The sequence below is a fragment of the Oncorhynchus kisutch genome, unplaced genomic scaffold, assembly GCF_002021735.2.
Source record: "Oncorhynchus kisutch isolate 150728-3 unplaced genomic scaffold, Okis_V2 scaffold4042, whole genome shotgun sequence".
Lineage (NCBI taxonomy): Eukaryota > Metazoa > Chordata > Actinopteri > Salmoniformes > Salmonidae > Oncorhynchus > Oncorhynchus kisutch.
The window spans coordinates 135,279-145,602 of NW_022265987.1; positions in this window are offsets into that span (position 1 = coordinate 135,279).

A 10,324-nucleotide genomic window follows, 5' to 3' on the forward strand; every position below is an offset into this window, starting at 1 on the left:
AAGCGTTCCACAGGGATGCTGGCCCATGTTGAAAGAGTTCCACAGGGATGCTGGCCCATGTTGAAAGCGTTCCACAGGGATGCTGGCCCATGTTGAAAGCGTTCCAGAGGGATGCTGGCCCATGTTGAAAGCGTTCAACAGGGATGCTGGCCCATGTTGAAAGCGTTCCACAAGGATGCTGGCCCATGTTGACAGCGTTCCACAGGTATGCTGGCCCATGTTGAAAGCGTTCCACAGGGATGCTGGCCCATGTTGAAAGCGTTCCACAGGGATGCTGGCCCATGTTGACTCCACAAGGTGTCGAAAGCCTTCCACAGGGATGCTGGCCCATGTTGACTCTACAAGGTGTTGAAAGCGTTCCACAGGGATGCTGGCCCATGTTGACTCTACAAGGTGTTGAAAGCGTTCCACAGGGATGCTGGCCCATGTTGACTCTACAAGGTGTTGAAAGCGTTCCACAGGGATGCTGGCCCATGTTGACTCTACAAGGTGTAGAAAGCGTTCCACAGGGATGCTGGTCCATGTTGACTCTACAAGGAGTTGAAAGCGTTCCACAGGTGATGCTGGCCCATGTTGACTCTACAAGGTGTCGAAAGCGTTCCACAGGGATGCTGGGCCATGTTGACTCAACAAGGTGTTGAAAGCGTTCCACAGGGATGCTGGCCCATGTTGACTCTACAAGGAGTTGAAAGCATTCCACAGGGATGCTGGGCCATGTTGACTCTACAAGGTGTTGAAAGCGTTCCACAGTGATGCTGGTCCATGTTGAAAGAGTTCCACAGGGATGCTGGCCCATGTTGACTCTACAAGGAGTTGAAAGCGTTCCACAGGGATGCTGGGCCATGTTGACTCTACAAGGTGTTGAAAGCGTTCCACAGGGATGCTGGCCCATGTTGAAAGCGTTCCACAGGGATGCTGGCCCATGTTGAAAGCGTTCCACAGGGATGCTGGCCCATGTTGAAAGCGTTCCACAGGGATGCTGGCCCATGTTGAAAGAGTTCCACAGGGATGCTGGCCCATGTTGAAAGCGTTCCACAGGGATGCTGGCCCATGTTGAAAGCGTTCCAGAGGGATGCTGGCCCATGTTGAAAGCGTTCAACAGGGATGCTGGCCCATGTTGAAAGCGTTCCACAAGGATGCTGGCCCATGTTGACAGCGTTCCACAGGTATGCTGGCCCATGTTGAAAGCGTTCCACAGGGATGCTGGCCCATGTTGAAAGCGTTCCACAGGGATGCTGGCCCATGTTGAAAGCGTTCCACAGGGATGCTGGCCCATGTTGAAAGCGTTCCAGAGGGATGCTGGCCCATGTTGAAAGCGTTCCACAGGGATGCTGGCCCATGTTGAAAGCGTTCCACAGGGATGCTGGCCCATGTTGAAAGCGTTCCACAGGGATGCTGGCCCATGTTGAAAGCGTTCCACAGGGATGCTGGCCCATGTTGACAGCGTTCCACAGGGATGCTGGCCCATGTTGAAAGCGTTCCAGAGGGATGCTGGCCCATGTTGAAAGTGTTCCACAGGGATGCTGGCCCATGTTGACAGCGTTCCACAGGGATGCTGGCCCATGTTGACAGCGTTCCACAGGGATGCTGGCCCATGTTGACAGCGTTCCACAGGGATGCTGGCCCATGTTGAAAGCGTTCCACAGGGATGCTGGCCCATGTTGACAGCGTTCCACAGGGATGCTGACCCATGTTGAAAGCGTTCCACAGGGATGCTGGCCCATGTTGACAGCGTTCCACAGGGATGCTGGCCCATGTTGACAGCGTTCCACAGGGATGCTGGCCCATGTTAACTCCAATGTTTCCCACAGTTGTGTCCAGTTACCCCGTTCAAAGGCACTTAAATGCCTTTCCCATTCACCCTCTGAAGGACACACATATACAAAACATGTCTCAATTGTCTCAAGGCTTAAAAATCCTTCTTTAACCCATCTCCTCCCCTTCATCTACACTGATTTGAAGTGGATTAAACAAAGTGACATCAATACGGGATCATATCTTTCACCTGGATTCACATGGTCAGCATGTCATGGAAAGAGCAGGTGTTCTTAATGTTTTGCACACTCAATGTATATTATTCCTGAATTCAATCTAAACAGAAATGTAGAAAGAGAGAGTAACAGTAAGTGCTGTGTGTGTCAGATCTAAAGCCTTCTCTTCACGGTCCGTTGCAGGAGACTCCTGTCCTTCCAGTCAGCTGATGTTTTGACCCAGTAGTTTGAAGGGACCCAGTGGTTAGTTAGTGTTATTTTCATTAGATGAAATGAAAGACAGTTGACGATGTTTATTGCAGATCATTTCAGGACATAAAACAACACCAGTGTCTGGCTCCGCCCCTGACTTTTTACAGCTAGTAAAAGTTCAAGTATTTTCCTCAGTGACTAACTAACTGGCGACTGGTAAATCGTACAGATATTGACATTGTAATTGTCCCTCTACATTTCGTGAAGTATTTTAGAGCTATTGAAATGTTATGCTGTATGTTCTCGTGACGCGTTTTATACACACTATGGATGTTTAATATGAGTGACCGTGTCCTTTAGTTTATTTTATTTAACTAGGCAAGTCAGTTAAGAACAAATTCTTATTTATAAATGACGGCCCAACCCCCTTTGCCAAACCCGCCCTATGGGACTCCTAAATCACACCCAGATGTGATACAGCCTGGATTCGAACCAGGGACTGTAGTGAAGCCTCTTGCACTGAGATGCAGTGCCTTAGACCACTTGAGAGCCCCCTTAGTGGGCCTGCTTTCACTGCTAACCTAAAAGGATATTAACACTAAGACCATTATGCTATAGCTGTTTGGATTGAATTCAGGCAGGGTATTATTTGACATTGAACAATTGGTTCATTCCCACAGATGTGGTTAAACATGTGGTTGAATCACTTTAAGATGGGAGTGCCTCTCACAGCGATGTGTGGTGCACATTTGACCTAAAATGCTTCCCCACAACTTGTGCATGTCTGAGTTACTATACTGTAAGTATACTGGATGTACAACCATGTATCCTGTGTGACTCTCATTTCACTGTTCTACATCTTTATGACATTTTCTTACATTAAGAAAGAGAAATAAAGATGACAGCACTATGTTGTGCCTGTCTGCTTTCAGAGCTCTGATGAGCAGCTGCCATAACACAGCAGTCTGAGTCAGAGATACTGACTAGCACAACCACTAGTGGGTCCATGTGGTTTTTGGAATGGTAGCATGTTGGTGTTATGTGGTCTGGTATCTGTACTGACGTAAGGTGTTTCTCTGTGTCTCTGTCTGTGTCCTCTGTTCTGGTTCTAACTCAAGGAGGACAGGAACAGGAATATGAGAATGACTACTGAGCAACATTCTCTTAGTTCCAGACCCCCCCTCCTCTCCTCCCACCCTCTCCTCTCCTCCCTCCCACCCTCTCCTCTCCTCTCCTACCTCCCTCCCTCCCTCCCTCTCCTACCTCCCTTCCTCCCACCCTCTCCTACCTCCCTCTCCTCTCCCCTCATAGTCCATCAGCCACCCTCTCCTCTCCGATGAGACCATCAGACACCCTCTCCTCTCCCCTCCCCTCATAGTCCATCAGCCACCCTCTCCTCTCCCCTCCCATCAAAAAGAGACCATCAGACACCCTCTCCTACCTCCCTCCCTCCCTCCCTTCTGCCGCACAAAAACTAGACCATCAGACACACTCCTCCCTCCCCTCCTCCCTCTCCTCCCTCCCATCCTTCTGCCGCACAAAAATAGACCATCAGACACCGTCTCCTCCCTCCCCTCCTCCCTCCCTTCTTCCTCATAAAAAGAGTCCATCAGCCACCCTCTCCTCTCCCCTCAGAGACCATCAGCCACCCTCTCATCTCCCCTCCCCTCATAGTCCATCAGCCACCCTCTACTCTCCCCTCCCATCATAAAGAGACCATCAGACACCCCTCCTCCCTCCCTTCTTCCTCATAAAAAGAGACCATCAGCCACCCTCTCCTCTCCCCTCATAGAGACCATCAGACACCCTCTCCTCTCCCCTCCTAGAGACCATCAGACACCCTCTCCTCTCCCCTCCTAGAGACCATCAGACACTCTTTCCTCTCCCCTCCTAGAGACCATCAGACACCCTCTCCTCTCCCCTCATAGAGACCATCAGCCACCCTCTCCCCTCCCCTCATAAAGAGACCATCAGCCACCCTCTCCTCTACCCACATAAAGACACCATCAGCCACCCTCTCCCCTCCTCTCCCCACATAAAGAGACCATCAGCCACCCTCTCCCCTCCCCTCCCCACAGAAAGAGACTATCAGCCACCATCTCCCCTCCTCTCCCCACATAAAGACACCATCAGCCACCCTCTCCTCTCCCCTCCCCACAGAAAGAGACCATCAGCCACCCTCTCCCCTCCTCTACCCACATAGAGACCATCAGCCACCCTCTCCTCTCCTCTCCTCTCCCCTCATAAAGAGAACATCAGCCACCCTCTCCCCTCCCCACAGAAAGAGACCATCAGCCACTCTCTCCTCTCCCCTCATAGAGACCATCAGCCACCCTCTCCTCTCCTCTCCCCTCATAAAGAGACCATCAGCCACCCTCTCCCCTCCCCTCATAAAGAGACCCTCAGCCACCCTCTCCTCTCCCCTCATAAAGAGACCATCAGCCACCCTCTCCTCTACCCTCATAAAGAGACCCTCAGCCACCCTCTCTTCTCCCCTCATAGAGACCCTCAGCCACCCTCTCCTCTCCCCTCATAAAGAGACCCTCAGCCACCCTCTCCTCTCCCCTCATAAAGAGACCCTCAGCCACCCTCTCCTCTCCCCTCATAAAGAGACCCTCAGCCACCCTCTCCGCTCCCCTCATAAAAAGACCCTCAGCCACCCTCTCCCCTCATAAGAGACCCTCAGCCACCCTCTCCTCTCCCCTCATAAAGAGACCCTCAGCCACCCTCTCCTCTCCCCTCATAAAGAGACCCTCAGCCACCCTCTCCTCTCCCCTCATAAAGAGACCCTCAGCCACCCTCTCCCCTCCCCACAGAAAGAGACCAGCCACCCTCTCCCCTCCCCTCATAAAGAGACCCTCAGCTACCCTCTCCCCTCATAAGAGACCCTCAGCCACCCTCTCCTCTCCCCTCATAAAGAGACCCTCAGCCACCCTCTCCTCTCCCCTCATAAAGAGACCCTCAGCCACCCTCTCCTCTCATAAAGAGACCATCAGCCACCCTCTCCTCTCATAAAGAGACCCTCAGCCACCCTCTCCTCTCATAAAGAGACCCTCAGCCACCCTCTCCTCTCATAAAGAGACCCTCAGCCACCCTCTCCCCTCATAGAGACCCTCAGCCACCCTCTCCCCTCCCCTCAGAAAGAGACCCTCAGCCACCCTCTCCTCTCCCCTCAGAAAGAGACCCTCAGCCACCCTCTTCTCTCCTCTCCCCTCATAAAGAGACCCTCAGCCACCCTCTCCTCTCATAAAGAGACCCTCAGCCACCCTCTCCTCTCATAGAGACCCTCAGCCACCCTCTCCTCTCATAAAGAGACCCTCAGCCACCCTCTCCCCTCATAAAGAGACCCTCAGCCACCCTCTCCTCTCCCCTCATAAAGAGACCCTCAGCCACCCTCTCTTCTCATAAAGAGACCCTCAGCCACCCTCTCCTCTCCTCTCATAAAGAGACCCTCAGCCACCCTCTCCTCTCCCCTCATAAAGAGACCCTCAGCCACCCTCTCCTCTCCCCTCATAAAGAGACCCTCAGCCACCCTCTCCTCTCCCCTCATAAAGAGACCCTCAGCCACCCTCTCCTCTCATAAAGAGACCCTCAGCCACCATCTCCTCTCATAAAGAGACCCTCAGCCACCCTCTCCTCTCATAGAGACCCTCAGCCACCCTCTCCTCTCATAAAGAGACCCTCAGCCACCCTCTCCTCTCATAAAGAGACCCTCAGCCACCCTCTCCTCTCATAGAGACCCTCAGCCACCCTCTCCTCTCATAAAGAGACCCTCAGCCACCCTCTCCTCTCATAAAGAGACCCTCAGCCACCCTCTCCTCTCATAAAGAGACCCTCAGCCACCCTCTCCTCTCCCCTCATAAAGAGACCCTCAGCCACCCTCTCCTCTCATAAAGAGACCCTCAGCCACCATCTCCTCTCATAAAGAGACCCTCAGCCACCCTCTCCTCTCATAGAGACCCTCAGCCACCCTCTCCTCTCATAAAGAGACCCTCAGCCACCCTCTCCTCTCATAAAGAGACCCTCAGCCACCCTCTCCTCTCATAAAGAGACCCTCAGCCACCCTCTCCTCTCATAAAGAGACCCTCAGCCACCCTCTCCTCTCATAGAGACCCTCAGCCACCCTCTCCTCTCATAAAGAGACCCTCAGCCACCCTCTCCTCTCATAAAGAGACCCTCAGCCACCCTCTCCTCTCATAAAGAGACCCTCAGCCACCCTCTCCTCTCATAGAGACCCTCAGCCACCCTCTCCTCTCATAAAGAGACCCTCAGCCACCCTCTCCTCTCATAAAGAGACCCTCAGCCACCCTCTCCTCTCATAAAGAGACCCTCAGCCACCCTCTCCTCTCATAAAGAGACCCTCAGCCACCCTCTCCCCTCATAGAGACCCTCAGCCACCCTCTCCTCTCCCCTCATAAAGAGACCCTCAGCCACCCTCTCCTCTCATAAAGAGACCCTCAGCCACCCTCTCCCCTCATAGAGACCCTCAGCCACCCTCTCCTCTCATAAAGAGACCCTCAGCCACCCTCTCCTCTCCCCTCATAAAGAGACCCTCAGCCACCCTCTCCCCTCAGAAAGAGACCCTCAGCCACCCTCTCCTCTCCCCTCATAAAGAGACCCTCAGCCACCCTCTCCTCTCCTCTCCCCTCATAAAGAGACCCTCAGCCACCCTCTCTTCTCCCCTCATAAAGAAACCCTCAGCCACCCTCTCCTCTCCCCTCAGAAAGAGACCCTCAGCCACCCTCTCCCCTCATAAAGAGACCCTCAGCCACCCTCTCCCCTCATAAAGAGACCCTCGGCCACCCTCTCCCCTCAGAAAGAGACCCTCAGCCACCCTCTCCTCTCCCCTCAGAAAGAGACCCTCAGCCACCCTCTCTGTGCCGCTCTCCCATCTTTTTTTCCCCACATTGAGACTATCACTACCCTCCTCCCTTCACCCCTCACTACCTCTTGAGATCACCACCGCCGTGTTCAAACAATCGCTTCAGTCTCCATCTATCTCTGCCTGTCATCAGACATTGTGTGTTGATCTTGCTAACCTCGCTTCACATCACCCCGCTTGGAAAACGATCCATCTGGATTTTTATAAAAGACATGAATCAGAAGATATTGTTTCCTAGACAATGCTTTTCTCCAGACGGCCACCAGCCGCCATCTTCCTTCCTTCCTGTGTATATCTTCTCTCTCCTGATCAAGGTTTCCTTGTGAATGACAAATACTAATCAGACTCCCACTTACTCCCACTGGTGTGGCTCACCCTCTCTCTTATACAGCCACGGCTACACACTGTGTTCTTCTTTCTCACTGCAGTAATGTTGTGCCTGTGGCTCTCTGTCTGCTTTCTCCTGTACGTCATTCTGCTAACCCAGATGCTACCCCGGGCAACAAGCTAACAACCCCGGGCAACAAGCTAACAACCCCGGGCAACAAGCTAACAACCCCAGACAACAAGCTAACTTAGCGGTGGTGGTTTAGAAAGAGGTTGCTAGTGATGACACCCCATTGATCCAGATGTTCCCCACCATAGTACAACAACTCCCCCACACCAACTACCAAAACTATCACCCCACCGGCCGTTATGACCCCCGTGGAAATTACAACAACGATGATGAAGACGAGGAGGAAGATGAGGAGGAAGAGGACCCATTCGCTGGGTATAGAGGCTACCCACCTCAGTACTACCAGCCCAATTACCCTCACCCCCCTGCACGCCCTGCACCCCAATCCCACTCCCAGGACACTGAGCTAAGGTCCCCAGGGATAATGATGAGCCGTTTCTCCAGAGACGTGGTCACACAGAGAAGAGCCACCGCTAACACAGCCCAGACAGGACAGACAGACCAGACTGGACAGAGGAGCGATGCTGCAGCAGATACTGAAGGAGAGGTGGAGGTGATTGGAGAAGTCCAGACTGGACAGACAGTCCAACCACCTCTCCATGTCCCTGTGGGTTGATGAAGATGTCAAAAATATGTTCGTTATGCGTCAGTTGCCCCCGTGTCGCTAGCCAGGGTCTCCTGTATGCTATTCCTGTATGAGAACGCTGTCAGATTAGGATATACCCGAAAAGTGCCTGATTTCTGTCAATGCTGGTGTGTGGGATGTAGGGGGACTGAGGAAGACAAGCTATCCCCAGTCACGTACATTAAAATCACTTACCTTTCTAGTGAAGTTGCATGCAGCCTTTCAGCCAGCGCATTGAGGATGACTGGACTGTGTCTTTTGGGTTGATGTGTCATAAAGTCAAACGTCTTTTTGTAATTTGAGATTATGAACAATGACATTTGAACAGTCTGTCAGCTCTTTATAACCATGTGTCATTTACATTATAGTGCTTCCATGTTGACTTTACCCTCAGTCTTTAAGTTGTCAAGCCAGTTCTCACAATGATTCTTCAGTATTTGTGTACAGTGTCCTCTCTTCCTGATTTAATATGATACATTGTGACCTCTGACCCCCCCCCCCCCCCCTCCCCCACTGTTATTGTACGATGAGGATTTTTTTTTTTTTAAGTATGCCTAAACATTAAGGAACCAAACTTTAACCACTGTCCTATCAAAGAAAACTACAGCTATTGTAAGACTCTCAAGCGTTCTTGTCCAATCGTACCGTTATCACATTGTTGATTGACATGGACTTGGTCTTGTCCGACTGAGTGTTAGTTTCGCTTACTCTCGTCACAGGCAACGACAGAGAACGTGCTGGAATGACTTGTGATGAGCTCCACAAATCTGAAGTTGAATGTTTTCCTTATTGCCTTTCCCAATTTGTTGTTGTTGTTGTTGTTATTATGATGATTATGCAACGTGGTGCCCGTCCACTGTGAGGAGAGTGTTGAATATAGTTAGGCCTGTGGTCTAATTTGTGTTTTTGGACAGAAATGGAATTCCGAATGTAGAACTAACAGGTACCAGTGAAATGTCTCATCAGACCACGCCACCAAACCTTTGAAACTGATTTAGGAAGTTATTTATTTATACATTATTATTTGTTTTATAACCAATAAAACTGTAATTCAACAGTGTTCTGTAGCTCGGTGTTTGATTAGTAGGGTCTAGTTAGAACTAGGTATAAGTTCTGTTGTCTGATCGACATGTGACTCACTGTCCACCACGGGTAGGGCCTGTGAAAACTAGGTATAAGTTCTGTTGTCTGATCGACATGTGACTCACTGTCCACCACGGGTAGGGCCTGTGAGAACTAGGTATAAGTTCTGTTGTCTGATCGACATGTGACTCACTGTCCACCACGGGTAGGGCCTGTGAGAACTAGGTATAAGTTCTGTTGTCTGATCGACATGTGACTCACTGTCCACCACGGGTAGGGTCTGTGAGAACTAGGTATTAGTCAGTGGCGGTTGGTGCCGTTGAAGATGAGGGAGGACCATTTATTTTTTCATGAGCACAGCCTTATTTCATGACTGTCATTCATATTCCATCCACCCAGTTCAATGTAACAGTGACAGGTTTAGGCCCCTACATGATATTCTAATTGTCCCTATACCCATCATGAGGTTGCTACAACCTAGACTATGAATTAAAGATTACAATGTAGGTGCACACACGTCGAGAGAAAATGTTTAGACAGACAGTGACACGTTCATTACCTCCTTGAACACTCTTGCCTGCATCTAGCTGATCTAGGGTGTAGTCATTAGTCCAACAGTTGCAAACAAGAGTTTTTATTGGACAAATTCAGGTATGTTTATCCCTGTTTCGTTCCGTTTAAGAAACGTTTTTCCCAACAGAATCGGTGGGAATGAACACACCCACTGTTCACATGTAAACACAGGTCACATTCATAGCAGCCACGTTGTATTCTTTCTCACGTCTACGCTCTCTCCTCCTCTCACCTTTTCCCTTCGTTTGGACTTGCAATGCACAACACATCAACTGTATATGTAAAAAAAAACATTTCCAAGCCAAACCATGTCATAACTGCTACACACAGCCTACATCGTTGCTACGGTATTAGCCAAAGTACCGTCCTAGTAAACAAAGCCAATAGAACTATTAGTAACGCGTTAGTAAACCCGCTACAATCATGCAGTAACTTTACAGTCAGTTAGCAGTTTCACCGGCGGGACCCGTTGGCAATACATTTGTAAAACCAAAAGTTTACTTTGACTTGGAAGAGTTCCA